Source organism: Lissotriton helveticus, chromosome 3_1 (genome assembly GCF_964261635.1).
Source record: "Lissotriton helveticus chromosome 3_1, aLisHel1.1, whole genome shotgun sequence".
NCBI classification, from domain to species: domain Eukaryota; kingdom Metazoa; phylum Chordata; class Amphibia; order Caudata; family Salamandridae; genus Lissotriton; species Lissotriton helveticus.
The window spans coordinates 900863789-900880986 of NC_136061.1; positions in this window are offsets into that span (position 1 = coordinate 900863789).

The window sequence follows — 17198 nt, forward strand, 5'->3', positions numbered from 1 at the left end:
AGTGTTGAGTACTGTGTTTGGGGTCCATGTGCACCACCAAAGGGATGTACGGTTGCTTTGAATGGGATAGGGTGGGTTTCAGTTGATCATTATAAAACCACGGAAATACATTTATAAAGGTGAGCTATAGTTACTTTCACTCATATTACATTAATGTTTGTTTGAGACAACCTCGGAAATAAAAAAACAACAGTTAAGTGGCCTTATAGTTACAATGCAAAACTTAAAACGACTCTGAATTTTCTCATTTACAGGAAGCTGTGCAACCTCAAACTAAAGAATCCCTTATCCCACCATGCTCATCCATTCCATTCGCAGCTGAGGTATCAAATGATGACATCTGAAATGACATCACGTGACGTTAGTTATGACCAAAGATTTGGAGAAATGGAGGCTAGGCACAGGTTGTGGTGACCAAACACCGAAATGTGTGATGCAGAGTATGAGTGGAGGCCTTTGACAGGCCTATGTGTGGCCACAACCCGCTACTCACAGCTTTTGGTCTTGACCAGGAGCAGTTGGACTCAACCACCGTGTTCTTATATTTGCTATATTTGGGCCTAGTCCTAACCTTTGGAAAGGCCCTGTGCCTAGTCACATAGTGGAAATCACACTACATGGAACCATCCTATCTTTTCTCATTAACCCCCAAAATGAAACTAGGTTGTGTTATGGCCTTTGCCCACAACCTGTGACTTTAGGCCTTTTTCCTTCAAACCTTTGGTCAGTATTGATGGCATTTGTTAATTTTTGGCTCCACTCGTGGAAGTCCAGAAAAAAACACAATAAATCATTTTCAATCGCGCTTTTTTTTTGCAACGCCCCCAAACTGTAGAATGACTTGCTCCAACCCAGCGAGGCTTTTACAATGCTTAATTTCTGCAGGTGTTGGTGGTGGCGGTGCTGTACTTAGGTTCAGAAATTATATTTCTACACTTGACTTCGACCAAGAGAGAGAGAGAAAAAGGGGAAAAGGGAGAAATCTGGAGGGAAAGATAGTAAAACAGTAGCAAAGGGTGAAAGCAAATTAAGCACAAGACTGTTCCTCTCTCCCGTCCAATTCCAGAATTCCAGAATTCTCCAAACAATTTTCTCTTCCATAAATGAGTCAGAGACGTTTTAAGGCCCCTTGATAGAGCTATCTCTGTTCTACAGCGAGTCTTGCCCTGATAACCTTGAATAATTCTTAACAAATTGTTTTAAATACTGTTTTGCATTAATTTATTTTTAATGTGGGTGATGTGTGAGGGTCTATTACAGACATTTCTCAGAGAAGCGTTGAGTAGTTTCTTGCACTATCCCAAAAAAAAAGGTTTCTTTTAGAGCAAAACAGGACTTCACATCTCAGAAATGGGAGGGTGTCACAGAGATTATTTGCATTAATGTTAGTGAGCTGCTGCTGCTGTGTTACAATGTTGAAAACACACATCACTATCCATGAATATTAAATGGGAACCTATTTAGAATTACGACAGTGTGTCTGTGCACTGTCAGTGACCTGGCCATAGGGGGCATAACAGTGCTGAAATTGGATCATAAGTTCCAAGCTTTTCTGAACAGGGGCCCCCAAAATACGTTTGTCCCAGGGCCCCAAAATCCTTAAGATGTCCCTGAAATGAGTTCACTTGCCCCCAAAAGTTTCTCCGTTGTACTGACTCAGTAGCATTACTGTACATTCTTGCAGCTGCATCACGGATCCTGTATGGCATAGCAATCTGTGTCCTGGTCTTTTGTTTTTAGCTCTTGGTGCCACGATGCGCCACTTTTCCTGTTTTTTAAATATTTCTGGGGATCTTGCTGTATGTCCTCATGCTGTGCACAGGGGTGAATTGGCCCCTGAGGCCAACATCCTTGATTAGATGCACTTTTCATCTCCTTTCGGTCACTTCAAAGTCCTATGATTGGTTTAGTGTGAATTTTGCCTTATATATTAATTTATTTCACCTCGTAATAAACACTTGGGTTTGAGCAAATATTGCATTTAATCGCATTTAAGGAAATGGCAAACCAGGCCTGTTTTGATATGGCCACGTTTGTGACGATTTAAAAAAAAAAAGAGCTCCTGGTACAGCACATTGTTCCTCAGACATCAGCCTGCCTTCCAACGTCTTCTTTAATAACATCAGGAGTCAGAGAAAACATGTAGGTTTTTCTAACTCTCACGAGAATTGCCCAGAAAGGATCTTGCTACAAAATAAAGAGAGTATTTATATATACAGTGTGCGCTGTTCTAGAAATAGAACCGTAAAATAGGATCTTAAATCTAAGTCCTGGGGCCTTCTTCACTGTGTAAAAAACAGCACTTGGAAGGGACCCAAGGCGGTGTCATCTCACATCTTATTTATCTGTTCTGTTTGTTTTTTTGTTGCAGCGTCGTTTTTGATTTCCTGGTTGATGGTAATGCTTATTGATGGCTTGACTCCCTTGAAGAAGGAGTTCGCTGTGCGTTGGTTGTCTGTGAAGTGGAGTAGTTTTTTCCAAGAAATGATTTGCATAAAAGCGAGTATTCAGTCTGAAGTCCATGCTCTTTTTGTCTTAATGTAAGGATTTAAGCTTTACATTAGGACCGCGATGCTGTTATCATATTACGATTTGTCCATGGCGACAACCCCGGGCCGCACTAGACAAACTCTGCACCGATGCAAATACAGGGTAAAACCATTTTGCTGCTTGTGTTATACAGAATGGAGCAAACAGTTTTCACCCATTCCGTATGACAGAATGATTTTTGTACCAGGTGAAAACTGAAAAAAAATTGATTGTAACACTATTGCATAAAATACATATTGCTTGTATCTGCTCTTAAATACATTTTCTAACGTCACCAGTATTTTAACAGAAAATATAAAAGACACCGTTGTCATAGAAAAGGAGCAGATTTGGTGCTGATTTTGCTATTATTCTAATAAGAATGGAACATAATAATTATGTGTCACATTTCGATGCTTCACATTTGAAAAGCGGACACAATGATGTCAGTTTAGTTTTTGCATTATTACTCTGGTGAAAATACTAGTTGCTTCACTTCCAAAACACAAGCTTCAAAAAGTGTGCAAGCACATTTGCCAAGCTTCTTTGCCTCAAAGCAAAATGTCTGTAATAGAGCCCCAGTACACTACCCTGTCTGGGTGAGTTAATCACTCAGGCATATGTAATAGGAACCTTGCACTACTAAAAAAAAAAAAAAAAAAAAAAAAAAAAAAAGGAATACAAATGTATAGGCACCACTTCTTTCTTGAATGTAGCAAAAGGTATTTGCAAAATGCAAGCAGGGAATAAACTTATTTCACTTCAGTTTAGGGGGGATATGTACAATGAAGTGGGGGAGCGTTTCGTTAGCGTCCTGGGCTTAACGACAAGCTCCGCCACTTCGGAAACGCAAGGCCGCACCATATTTACAAGAATGACGTGTACCTTGCGTTTCCCCCTGCAATGGCGCTAAATTTAACAACTTAGCGCCAACGCAGACACCCATGCACCAAGGTGCAAGGGTGTCTGTGTGCAGGGGAGGATATGTTATGTGTAGGAAGGTGTCCCTTCCTGCACATGAACAATCATAAAATGCCATTTTGTAACTTTCATGTGTGCTGCTTCATGCAGCACACATGAAAGTTACAAAATGGCATTTTTTTAAAAACGATTTGTTTATCTATAGGAAGGGGCACCTTCCTGTACATGAACAAACCATGACATTTCGCAAGAGGGTGGTGTATGAAAACGAGGAATGATGCATACACTTACATTGGCCCTTAGAGCATGGGTTGAACTTCTCTAATCGATGAAATAGCAGACGTGTGAGAGCCCTCTTGGGAAGTAATTTTGAATTGAGTTATGGAAGGGCTCATGGGTTCTTCTGCTCCCATCCATGGTGGAGACCTTGGCCATGTTCCAATGCATGGCTGGGGCCCCCAAGTACAAATGCTGTTGATGCTTGATGATGTTAGGGGATTTAAGAGGGTGCACCTTCACCCTGACCTGCTTGAGAAGGTCAGAGTGCCACGCAAGGTTAGGTGTGGGCTAGGATTGTGTTCACCCTTACAGGAGCCCCTCAGGCCCACATCTTAGACTGTGGCACCCTGTGGAGGACGAGTCTCTGCCCCATTTTGAGTCTTTTTTGTTTGGAAATATATGATATGCAATGCTCTCTATCGCTCCGGTGTGCACACAGAGCTAACTACAGTTAGTGTGCGTGTAAGCTGTGGCCCCAGAAGATCATTTAGTGCCCAACTCAAGTTTATCTCCTGGTTACATGTTACATGAAAATTTACACAGCAAGAAGCCATATACTGTAAGAAGGTACCTTATCGTGAATTCCACAGGAGCAGAAGTTGGACCCAATGCCCCTCTACTAATACCCTCGCTGACAAATATGTTATCTAGCCGTGTACAGCAACAACAAGGGGGAAAGTGGAAGTAGAGACACACACACAGTAGAGTGCATCACAGAGAAAGTTACAGTGCTGCTATTTTGGTTACCTGCAAAACTCCTCCCTGATATGGGTGAAGGCATTCCTGGACCTGCATTCATAAAAATAAACACAATAGACACATTGCGAACATTTCTACTTTCTTACAGATTCATCAATTATACATAAATACTAGTTCTATGCCTTCACCCAAATCATAGAAGGCTTTAGCCACTCTTAAATGATTGAAGTCGCAGAGTATCATTTTGTTGACAAAGGGATGACAAGCCTGCAACGTTAGTGAAAACATTTCCTTCAGATATTAGTTGATTCCTTCTGATGGCTCATCAATGAGTCTCTACTCTCCTCTTGTAGTTGAACTGAGAATTTATAGTAAAAGTCTATACATTTTTTATATAGATTTATTTTTAAATATATAACTTATTTACATTGAAGAACGCTGCTCTTGTTTCTTGTCAGATTCCCAATGTTTTTTAAGTCTCTGTAATTGCTTCAACAGATAGTCTGATGCTCAAAACATTTATTGAATAAAGTGGGTGTGCACAAGAGAACTACTCAGGCAATTCATTAAATAAGAATCCAATCTAAAAAAGTAGGTGGCACAACGTCGAACAGTTTCCACTTTCCAGTAGGAACTGTTTGTTTGTTGGACAACATAAACGTTGGGATGGTGCGAGAATGATTCCGTGCACCCCTTCAGGATATGTTGGCCTATAGATCTGCTAGCTCACAGTGCCACCAAAAGTACCCATAAACCTGGAAAGGTAATAAATGATTTAGGCAACCTCAGAACATGACAATCCTGACTCCCCAGGGAATCGCAGTAAAAGATCTAGAAACTTTTCGCTCAGTCACTCGTGCTCACTCAGAGAGATACACAAATAATACACAAAGGGGCATTTTCAATATTTTTTAAACCACTGTGATTCTTGTATAAAATAGATGCAACACAATGATTAGTAGACAGAAGCAGATACAAGTAATTAGCAATACAAGGACGGTGAAAAGAATGAACGATTTCACTATCGTGTTAAACAGTGTATACATGCTGGAATATAAGTACTGGATATAGTGCACCCCTGCTATGCACTCCCTATCCTAGTTGCCTAAAGCAGATGTTCTACTAAGAATCCCCTCCTGGATGATCACAGTCCCCATTACCTGAAAGCAGGGTATGAAGGTCCCCATCTTGGTAACACGTTGGAATCCCTCATCACAGAGAGTAAACAGGAATCCATTGTGCTGAGACTCTGACACTGTGACGACCTCGCACTGACAGGTGAGTGCTCCTCTAAATTGAGCATGAAAATGCTTGTGTATTTATAATAACATCATTCATGGTTGCGTGTCAATGATTCAGCCATGCTGACATTGTTTATTGTCTCTGTGATAGCCCTGTCGCCTCAGTAACGAATAATAAACAATCACATTTTGCACAATGTGACTTCAGGCTTTGCACTAAATGTTCAAGGTATTGTGATAGTGTACTTATAAAGTGGAATTGTAAGCAGTGTGGTTTCAGAGAAACAAATCCTGCACTATCACGCACGGAAATGTGTGTCAAAAGCCATTGTTTCGAAAAGAAGGCAACTTAAGAAAGGTTTCCAAGTAAAATCTCAGTGTTTCTTTCTGGGCCTAACCTAGCAACATGACAGTTTAATGAATATCTGTGAGATATGGGAGACTCAGAGGCCCCTCATCACATTCTGCATGGTGGGTGGGCATCATTTTGGTGGCATATATATATATACATATGTATATACATCATGTGAACAAGGCTCCAGGGAGCCGAAACGTCATGCGGCATACTTTGCTTCAATACATTTTGCACAAAGAATTGGTCCATGTCCGAGGAATCTGTGGCAGCGATGCACGAACGATTGGTGTGTTAGCACTGAGACGCGGTATCTACACAATATATATACATATATATATTACCTACTGGCGGTCGCCAGTAGGTAGTTATAGTTAGGACCTAGCTACCATAGGAAATCCGCGACATTCTATTGGGAATAACTCTGGTGCCGGTTGAGGAATTTGCGTGCAATTTTCCAAAAGTTTGTCCAGCTCTGCTCTGCTCCTTCCCTGAAAGTTTCGGGGGGATTTGTGAAGTGGGGGGGTAATTTCCATAGGACGTTCTGACACGGCTACAGCCCGAACCGCTGAACGGAATTACGCCAAACTTTGCAAAATTGTAGGGACTGGTACGCAGATGTGCCTTTTCTATATTTGGTGAAAATTGCTCCAGTGTTTTTTTCTAGAATTAACTTAAAAACACATATATATCCATAGGCTCGCTCCGAGCGCTCACCGGTACGCGTACCGGGGAGCGCACACGGCGCGCTACGGGAGTGCGCGAGCGGAAAGCTGATTGGCTGTCGGATGTCTGTCAACATTCTAAACAGTCCGAAGAGTCCGCCATCTTGTGTCTCGGTAGAATCGAGACACAAGAGGTGAAAATAAAAAGGGGGAAATGATTAAAAGGGGGCAGGGTGCACACCCCCTGACCCACTAGGTTTTCTGAGGGGGGCCTAGAAGGACCCTGAAGGGCAAAAAACCTTTTTCTTTTTTTTTTGCAATTTTCGCTGGGTAAGCGCTGTGTGCGCTCCCAGGTACGCTCACCGGTACGCGCACCCAGAGCGTACCACAGGGAAAAATATTGAAAGAAAATTGTGTAAAATAAGAATTTGGATTGCTTAGAGGTAGGGTAGCTCTAAAAAGAGCTGTTGTGTTATGTGGGTGATTTAAGTACCTACAAGTAGGTACCGATGCAGAGTCTAAAAATTCACTTTAATACAATCACTTCGCTACTACCTCATAAATTAGAAATAAAAATGAATAATATGTCAACAAATTTTTAATTTGTAAATATTAATTTATTGTTCAGAATTTTCATAATTTAATAGAACTTGTAGCATGTCCTCATCTGGAATTTCCTCTTCAATCTTATGATCAGGAATCTCCTCATTATAAGTGTGCCATGATGATTGTTGGAATTCTATTGTATCCAAACATTTGATAAATTCTTTGTCAAGAGATTCATCCAAAAAATTATTTATGTCATCTCCTCCTTGTGATAAAATGGTGCTGTCGATATCCCTGACATTTTGAATTTCAAGAAATGTAGTTGAAATTTCAAAAGAAATTTCCTTGGTCTCCTCATTCTGATTCATTTTAATTTGAAATTTCTTGCCGAAAAATGCAGAAAAAAGTAATCACTTTCATTTATTGTTTTTAGTAATACATAATATAAAAGTAGCTTAATGAAGTATTTAGTTCTTAAAAATTAATTGGTAGTGTATGGTATCAGTCAGGAACTAGAAATATAAAGCACTGCATGTGATGAAGCCTATCTTAATCCATAATTCTAACAGAATGACTGTAAATAGCTAACAGAAAACATTTTCCAAATTATCTTAAAGTGTACAACATAGTTCCCCTTACAAATTAACAACTCCCCTTTTTGGAAGTAGTTAGTATTGTGTAATTCAAACTGCAGAAATTGAGCACCCAAAATTCTTCTCATTTAAGATATATACATAACCAATCATACTTCATCACACACAAATTCAAAATGAAAGTAACATTTTGATTGGTTGTAAATTTCAATACTTTCAAATGTGTTTTCTCCATGCAATTTTCCATAGGACATTTAGACACGGCTACAACCCGAACAGCTGACTGGAATTACACCAAACTTTGCAAAATGATAGGCACTGGTACGTAGTAGGGCCTTTTCCATATTTGTTTAAAATTTCTCCAGTGGTTTTTATGAAAAGCAACTTCAAAAACACATATATATCTATAGGCACGCTCCGAGCGCTCACCGGTACGCGTACCGGGGTGCGCACCCGGCACGCCACGGAAGTGCGCGAGCGGAAAGCTGATTGGCTCTCGTGTGCCTGACAACAATATAAATACTCCGGAGAGTCCGCCATCTTGTGTCTCGGTAAAATCTAGACACCTGAGGTGAAAAAAAGGGGGAAATGATTTAAAGGGGGCAGGGTAGACAACCCCTGACCCCCTAGGTTTTTTGAGGGAGGCCTAGAAGGACCGTGAAGGGCAAAATCACTATTTTTTAAATTTTCACGGGGTAAGCGCTGGGTGCGTTCCCATGTGCGCTTCCCTGTACGCGCACCCAGAGTGCACCACGGGGAAAAACAGTGTAAAAAATTATAGTAAAGAAATAATTTAGAGGGCTTAGAGGTAGGGTAGCTCTGAAAAGAGCTGTTGTGTTATGTGGGTGTTTTTTGTACCTATAAGTAGGTACCAATGCAGAGTCTCAAATTCAAGAGGAAGACTCTATTCCTCTCATCTGTAAAATGTACACCATCTCTCCTATAGATGCCTTGCATGTTGTAACGCAAGTTGTTGTGGTATATGGAACCCATACCATAGTCTCTGAGGAAAGCAGAAACAGATTTATTCACATGTTTCCTTGCTTTCTCAATCTGTGGACAAAATTGGTTGGACCAGTTCCATTTTTGCCTTTGGCATATATTAGAAAATACCAAGGCAGTTTTTGGAAAAAGTGACATCAATTGCCCAAAGATGTCCTTTAAAAGCATTTCCAGACCTACCCCAGTCAAAGTGCCCAGGTCATTTCCACCACAGTGCACAATTATGAGGTCAGGGTGTGGTAGATGCATAAAGGATTTTACCAATGGTATCAATTGGTGACTTCTCAATCCTCTCTGTCCAATCCATACAATGTCCACATTTGGTAAATCAAGGTTGTAAATACCTCTGTTACTTGCAAACCTTTCACTCCAGTAGACAAAGCTATGACCCACAAACCAGACTTTTGGCATCTTGAAGGTACATGTGCTTGTATTCAGATGAGTTGTGGAAATGAAATGGCAGTTTGAAAGTAGGAGTTATGAATAAAAGTGGTTGAGATTCAGTGCACTTGAAAAACAAGAAATGATTGGTGCTTTCTTAAAATTCACTACTAAAAATTAGGGTGCATGCTTTTTTTTAAAGAAGTCATTTTAATGGTTGAGAAAATGTCATTTAAAGAAACATTGCACATGATTAGCTAGTACATTGTGAGGTCAAACACCCTTGCTGGATTCTTTTGCAACATAGTATGATAAACATTTGAACTGTGTCCTGGGTTAGGAGGGAGTTACCATGGTAACAGGGTGAATGAGCACTGGGGGGGGGTGGGTGAATATTATGTGAGTTTCAAAGTATTCAAATGTACAACCAATTAAAATGTGCAGTTTGGTTTTGAATTTGTGTGGGAAGAATTTTGATTGGTTATGTACAAGAATATGGGTCTGAAATGAGAAATAATCTGTGCCATTATTCTGAGGCTCCAGTGACAGAAGCATTATTCAGAGATTCTACTTAAGAAAATCTGTTGTGTGTGACTGACACTGTTCTACATCTTTCAAAGCATTTTTAAAGGTGAGTAATGATTATTTTAATAAAGATAGACTGCTGTATGCACTATGGGGAAGATTAAGAAGCATATTGTGCTTCTTTATTCTTGCATTTTGGGTCATGTTTTTTTGTAATGCTGTTTAAAAATAGAATGGTGCAAATTGGAAATGTATTTTGAAAATGAGTTAGGTTTCTGCTTTGTTTTTGTAGTGGTCATTTAAATGAGCTGTGCTTTGTGTCAAAAACGATTTTCTATGGAAAATGCTTTCTGGTAAAAAGGCTGGCTTTTAAATTTTGGTCAAGGATCACATTGAGTGTCTGTGTGAAATAAGGAATTATATTTTCAAATTTTTCAATAATGTCACCTGTGCCTTCTAACAGTTTGCCTCTCTTAGCTTAAAAGGTACTCTGTGCCTGTGTCTCATGTCACTTTCCACGTGCATGATCTCTCTTTTTCTGTGTGTCATTTCTCTCCTTGTGTGTGTGTCATGACATGTGTCTCATGTGCCTAAGATCACACTGTGAGTCAATCTTGATTTTAAATTGATCTGGGTGAATAATGTGCTTAGTTGATGAGTTTTAAAATATGGAAATACATGTATTCCTAAAGACAGTTAGGCTTTAGACATAACATTCATTTCTCATTTGAACGGCACACCCTGGATCTTCTTTGCACAGCTTACAGCCTATTTGTAAAGTAAGAGGCCTAACAGACATGCTGCCTAAGATTTCCTACTAGTACTTATGCTAAAGTCTAACTGACTTTAAGAAAACATGTATTTCCATATTTTTAAACACATCAACTAAGGAAATTATTCACCCTGATCCATTTAAAATCGAGCCTGACTCACAGTGTGATCTTAGGCATATGACCAAGATGTTACATGTAATGAGAAATGAATGTTATGTCTTGCTTATATATAGGTGGGCTGTTTTTTGCCAGTAGAGACAGTGAAATAATATGAGCAGAGACACACATACTGCTTGCAGAGACAGACATGGTAGATTATATGTAACATTCTGGTCATGTGCCTAAGATCACACTGTGAGTGAAGCTTGATTTTTAATGGATCTGGGTGAATAATTTGCTTAGTTGATGAGTTTAAAAATATGGAAATACATGTTTTCTTAAAGTCAGTTATGCTTGAGACATAACATTCATTTCTCATTTCAACGGCACACCCTGGATCTTCATTGCACAGCTTAGAGCCTATTTGTAAAGTAAGAGGCCTAACAGACATGCTGCCTAAGATTTCCTACTAGTATATATGCTAAAGTCTAACTGACTTTAAGAAAATATGTATTTCCATATTTTTAAACGCATCAACTAAGGAAATTATTCACCCAGAACAATTTAAAACCGAGCCTGACTCACAGTGCGATCTTAAGCACATGACCAGGATATTACATGTAATGAGAAATGAATGTTATGTCTTGCTTATATATAGGTGGGCTGTTTTTTGCCAGTAGAGACAGTGAACTAATATGAGCAGAGACACACATACTGCTTGCAGAGACAGACATGGTACATTACATGTAACATCCTGGTCATGTGCCTAAGATCACACTGTGAATCAAGCTTGATTTTAAATAGATCTGGGTGAATAATTTGCTTAGTTGATGAGTTTAAAAATATGGAAATACATGTTTTCTTAAAGTGATTTAGGCTTTAGACATAACATTCATTTCTCATTTCAACGGCACACCCTGGATCTTGATTGCACAGCTTACAGCCTATTTGTAAAGTAAGAGGCCTGACAGACATGCTGCCTAATATTTCCTACTAGTACATATGCTAAAGTCTAACTGACTTTAAGAAAATATGTATTTCCATATTTTTAAACACATCAACTAAAGAAATTATTCACCCATATCCATTTAAAATCAAGCTTCACTCACAGAGTGATCTTAGGCACATGACCAGGATGTTACATGTAATGAGAAATGAATGTTATGTCTTGCTTATATATAGGTGGCCTGTTTTTTTGCGAGTAGAGACAATGAAATAATATGAGCAGAGACACACATACTGCTTGCAGAGACAGACATGGTAGATTATATGTAACATTCTGGTCATGTGCCTAAGATCACACTGTGAGTGAAGCTTGATTTTAAATGGATCTGGGTGAATAATTTGCTTAGTTGATGAGTTTAAAAATATGGAAATACATGTTTTCTTAAAGTCAGTTATGGTTTAGACATAACATTCATTTCTCATTTCAACGGCACACCCTGGATCTTCATTGCACAGCTTACAGCCTATTTGTAAAGTAAGAGGCCTAACAGACATGCTGCCTAAGATTTCCTACTAGTATATATGCTAAAGTCTAATTGACTTTAAGAAAACATGTATTTCCATATTTTTAAACACATCAACTAAGGAAATTATTCACCCAGATCCATTTAAAATCAAGCTTCACTCAGAGTGTGATCTTAGGCACATGACCAGGATGTTACATGTAATGAGAAATGAATGTTATGTCTTGCTTATATATAGGTGGTCTGTTTTTGGCCAGTAGAGACAATGAAATAATATGAGCAGAGACACACATACTGCTTGCAGAGAAAGACATGGTACATTACATGTAACATCCTGGTCATGTACCTAAGATCACACTGTGAGTGAAGCTTGATTTTAAAAGAATCTGGGTGAATAATTTCCTTAGTTGATGTGTTAAAAAATATGGAAATACATGTTTTCTTAAAGTGATTTAGGCTTTAGACATAACATTCATTTCTCATTTCAATGGCACACCCTGGGTCTTCATTGCACAGCTTACAGCCTATTTGTAAAGTAAGAGGCCTAACAGACATGCTGCCTAATATTTCCTACTAGTACATATGCTAAAGTCTAACTGACTTTAAGAAAATATGTATTTCCATATTTTTAAACACATCAACTAAGGAAATTATTCACCCAGATCCATTTAAAACCAAGCTTCACTCACAGCGTGATCTTAGGCACATGACCAGGATGTTACATGTAATGAGAAATGAATGTTATGTCTTGCTTATATATAGGTGGCCTGTTTGTTGCCAGTAGAGACAATGAAATAATATGAGCAGAGACACACATACTGCTTGCAGAGACAGACATGGTAGATTATATGTAACATTCTGGTCATGTGCCTAAGATCACACTGTGAGTGAAGCTTGATTTTCAATGGATCTGGGTGAATAATTTGCTTAGTTGATGAGTTTAAAAATATGGAAATACATGTTTTCTTAAAGTCAGTTATGCTTTAGACATAACATTAATTTCTCATTTCAACGGCACACCCTGGATCTTCATTGCACAGCTTAGAGCCTATTTGTAAAGTAAGAGGCCTAACAGACATGTTGCCTAAGATTTCCTACTACTACATATGCTAAAGTCTAACTGACTTTAAGAAAACATGTATTTCCATATTTTTAAACACATCAACTAAGGAAATTATTCACCCAGAACCATTTAAAATCGAGCCTGACTCACAGTGTGATCTTAGGCACATGACCAGGATGTTACATGTAATCTACCATGTCTGTCTCTGCATGCAATATGTGTGTTTGTGCTAATACTATATCACTGTCTCTACTGGCAAAAAACAGACCACATATATATAAGCAAGACATAACATTCCTTTTTCATTTCAAAGGCATACCCTGGATCTTGATTGCACAGCTTAGAGCCTATTTGTAAAGTAAGAGGCCTAACAGACATGCTGCCTAAGATTCCCTACTAGTACATATGCTAAAGCCTAACTGACTTTAAAAAAACATGTACTTCAATATTTTTAAAGACATCAACTAAGCACATTATTCACCGAGAACCATTTAAAATTAAGCTTGAAAAACAGTGTGATCTTAGGCACATGAGACACATGTCAAGACACACACACAAAGAGAGAAAAGAAACACATAAAAAGAGAGATTATGCACGTGGAAAGTGACATGAGACACAGACACAGAGTACCTTTCAAGCTAAGAGAGACAAACTGTTAGAAGGCACAGGTGACATTATTGAAAAATGTGAAAATGTAATTCCTTATTTCACAGAGACACTCAGTGTGATCCTTGACAAACATTTTTAAGCCAGACATTTTACCGGAAAGCATTTTACATAGTAAATCGTTTTTGACACAAAGCACAGCACATGTAATGTAAATCAGGCTTATGTTGTAAACTAGTGTTTATATCATTTACTTATTGTAATTGCTATGTAATATGTTTGTAGTGGTCTATAATATGTTATTTTTTCTTTACCACAGATTATAATCATCTATAGAAATATAAAAGAATATGCCATCAAAGGACAGATGTCAAAAAAATATAAAAAAGATTTAAGGTCCAAGAAAAAAGAAATACAAGACTCATCCAAAACAAAATCTTCAGTGAAAAAAAATAATGCTCCTGGTAAGCAAACTAAGAATTTTTTCAGGAAGTTATTGAAATGTCAAAAAATAAAAGGTGTTGTTTCAAAGAAGAATAAGACACCTGTAATTAGAAAGAAGAAATTGTGTCCCTCCAAAAATGTTAGACCTGTAGAAGAAGATGATATTGTCCATAGCAATAGAAGAAGAAATCAATTTATTGAAATTCGTAGACGAATGTTTTATAACAGAATAATATCCAATTTATTAAAAAATGTAAAGAGGCATAAAAAAAGACCGCTTTTTACAAGAAAAAAAAAGCGTAGTTAAGATTGTGGATGAACCATTTAAAGTGAAAAATAAGTTATATGGATTAGTAATGAATAGAATTCGTACACTAGATAAGGTAATCAATGTGTTCAAATCAAAATGTAAGTGGAAAAGAGTAATTAAACGGACTAATTTTTGTGATGTTTTTTCTGGAGAATGGAAGCATAGTTCAAGTAGTGAGCCATTTTTTAACGAAGAAAGTTACTTTCAGGATAATGATTTGGTGCATGCAGTTGACACCAGTGGTTGAGCATATGAGGTGAAGGACGGTTGTCCGGTTGAAAAAGAAAAGATTGTGCCTAGAAATACAGAAGAGGTGTTAGCTGGTGAAGTTTTAGGGAGATGTCCTAAGGCTCCAGTGTATACTTGGAATTGTAGTAGTATTTGTAGTGTGCGACAGGATTCAATTGATTTGTTTCGCAGTTTCTTACGGACATATACTAAGAAAAGTCTAAAACAAAAAATGAGAATTTGCAAGAGTTAGATCCTTGTAGAGTGAGAGAAAAACAGGTTTGCAAGGGCATTCACTGGCTTGTCTTTCAAGAAAAGTATGTCAGAGTGTTTTTAACCATTTTAGGATGTTAGCAGTGCATCATAATAAAGTGAGGAGGTTGTATTATGCAAAAAGTCCAGCACGTAAACTAAAACAGTTAAACAGTGCTCTTTTGCATGGAACTGAATTAGATGTGAAAAACATTTGTGAAGAAATTGAGTTTTGTTACTTTGGTGAAAAAGAGGACAGTGCAGAAATTGATTCAGTAATAGAAGGTAATGTAGAAGAACAAAAAACACTACGGTAGAGGGGGACCTAAGGGGAGTTTAAAGACCAAGCTCTGAATACAATCCCCAAGAACCTATAAACAACAAAAGTATCAGAGGGTCTCAAAAAATGTGCCCAGAAAAATTGACAGGTCTACCACAACCAAGGAACCACAGTGATGCGCCACAGAAGTTCTCAGCAGAATGCGAGAAAGTCACCATACGGATCCGCCCTTCATCATTTGGGATTTTATCCGTACCACCCGTCTGAGAAAACCGGTGCCAACCACGAAGGTCAACCCGGTGGTAAGGGGGTTCCTAAGTGGATGATGGCAATGACAGTGAGGTAAGCCACTCGATGTTTATGTAGAAGAGACTGTAGAGATTTCAAGTACAGAAAAATTTGAACATGAAATTACAAAGTTTAAGGTCAATTCAAGTGCAAGGCCTAATTTTACTTATGTGTGTTGTCGACGAACTCATTATAAGCATCAGACTAGATTAGTTGATTTATATGTAAAAAGCGAAAAGGTAAATAATAATGAGTGGAAGGATTTTGCAACTTATTTGTTGGTAGAAAATTGTTTTGATTTGGGTTCTGATCAACGTATTTGTAAATATTGTTATAATAAATTAAATGAAAACAGAATGCCTGCTAGAGCTGTTCATAATAATCTGGAGTTGGTAGACATTCCTTCTGAATTGATGGATTTAAATACGTATGAGTCTATTCTGATTCAATGTGTGCATCCTTTTCAGGCTATTGTTCGCATGGAGCCTAAGACAGGGAATTTGCCTCCTTCAGATTTACAGAGAGGATTAAAGGGAAGAGTTGTTTATTTGCCTCTAGATTTTAAGAAAAATATTGATACAATTGGTGTCGAAAAAGTAGAAGAGGAACCTCTGGTTATTCTAGTTAATGGTCTTCCGACAAAGAGTAAGAAAATCTGGCAAGAATTAGTAGATGTTAGGAAAGTCAAAAAGGCAACGTTGTATCTGGTAAAAAATAATCAGTACTATAAAAATGTGTATGTGGGAGAAGAGGAAACAACTGTAGAAGACAACACTGATTTCTCAGCTGGGCAAATTGAAAAAGTTGATGTCTCTAGAAGTGAAGAAATGTATGAACATTATAGTGTTCATCCATTGCATTCCAAAGAAGTAATGGGGAATGCTATTGACTTGTTTCAAATGAAAGAAGCCAAAGGAAGTCCCATTAGTGTATGGGAAGAAAGTTTGGAAGATCGTTGTTTTCCACAATTATTTCCAACAGGTGAAGGTGGACGATATGACGACCGACCTGTTCAAATTCCTGCATCTGAATACCGGACTTCAAGATTATATGCAGAAGATCCAAGGTTTCGTCAATGCATTCCATATTTGTTCCATCTACTGTTTGAGAGTGACTTGTCTGGACTTTCTTATGCAGTGAACCATATACTGAAAAGTGGAGCACATCTACAAAATGTTTCGGCAAGGGACTTTATGGATAAAGTGAAACTGCAAGACAGTGTTTTGGAATCTCAGCTAATTAATCTCATGGCATGTCAGCATGGTACTAACGAGTATTGGTACAGTCGTCATGGGGAATTGAAATGTATGCTAAGAAACTTAGGAACTCCTACATGGTTCCTCACTCTTACGTGTGCTGAGTATGCTTGGGAAGACTTACTTGAATTTCTATGAGAGGCAAATAAAAACATTAAAAATATTGAATACAAGACACCTGGAGAACTGTGCTCTTTGGATCCAGTTAATGTATGCAGGTATTTCAATCATAGGCTTGAAGCTATGATGTCTTTTATTACAAACAAAAAAAATCCTCCGCTTGGAGAGGTGTTGGATTTCTTTTGGAGAAAGGAGTATCAAGCAAGAGGTGCTCCTCACATAAATATGCTGCTATGGATTAAAGATGCACCAACATTTGGAACAGATTCAGATGAGA